The following is a 641-nucleotide window of genomic DNA, read 5'->3' on the forward strand; positions in this document are numbered from 1 at the left end:
TATAGGTTACACCAATCTAAATCTGGATATGCGTCCCGTAGAGTTGTTCGTGTATGGGGGGGGGGGGGTAAAAATGGTTGTATGGGAAAGACGCGTTAGGTTGCCCCAGTTTGGTTGAGCATTGCATAATCTCGTATAATGCATGACGTGCCACTTCCGCTGCTCTTTCATGCACTGCCCTCCTGTTCCTTGTGAGCTCGTGGCCCCTTCTCCCTCGCATTTTGTTTCGGAAATCGAGGGTAAACATGTGGCATCCTATGGGGAAATATATGCTACACGTCAACAGGCTTTTAAGATACCTCCCTCGTGAAGTTTCTATGAATACGATCACATCTACGTGAATACTATAGTAGATGATTACGCTGCATGAGTGGCCTCCGACGACTACGCCCCTGAGAGACTCGCTGAGTGGCCCCACAATGAGCTTATTCATCAGTATCAAGTGGTCTAAGATGGACCAGATCAACAGTGTTGTGTCGGGGTGCGTCGTGACCACATGTTCTCTCGGCCGCCGCTCGTGATACATACGGAGGAGGGGAAACACGCACGCGACAACTGCGATCGGGTGAGGGATGCCAGCGTCCCCTCGTCCAGGGATGAGATGCAACTCTTGAAATCTGTTTGGACGAGGGCGGTGTCGA

The 641-nt window shown here is 51.2% G+C and overlaps 1 protein-coding gene across 1 annotated transcript in view; it reads right to left on the reverse strand.

Annotated features, from left to right (window-relative positions):
• LOC119589256 (Fanconi anemia group D2 protein-like) overlaps nt 1-641 on the reverse strand; it is a 52,010-nt gene that overhangs the window by 25,662 nt on the left and 25,707 nt on the right.

Source organism: Penaeus monodon, chromosome 25, assembly GCF_015228065.2.
Source record: "Penaeus monodon isolate SGIC_2016 chromosome 25, NSTDA_Pmon_1, whole genome shotgun sequence".
NCBI classification, from domain to species: Eukaryota; Metazoa; Arthropoda; class Malacostraca; order Decapoda; family Penaeidae; genus Penaeus; species Penaeus monodon.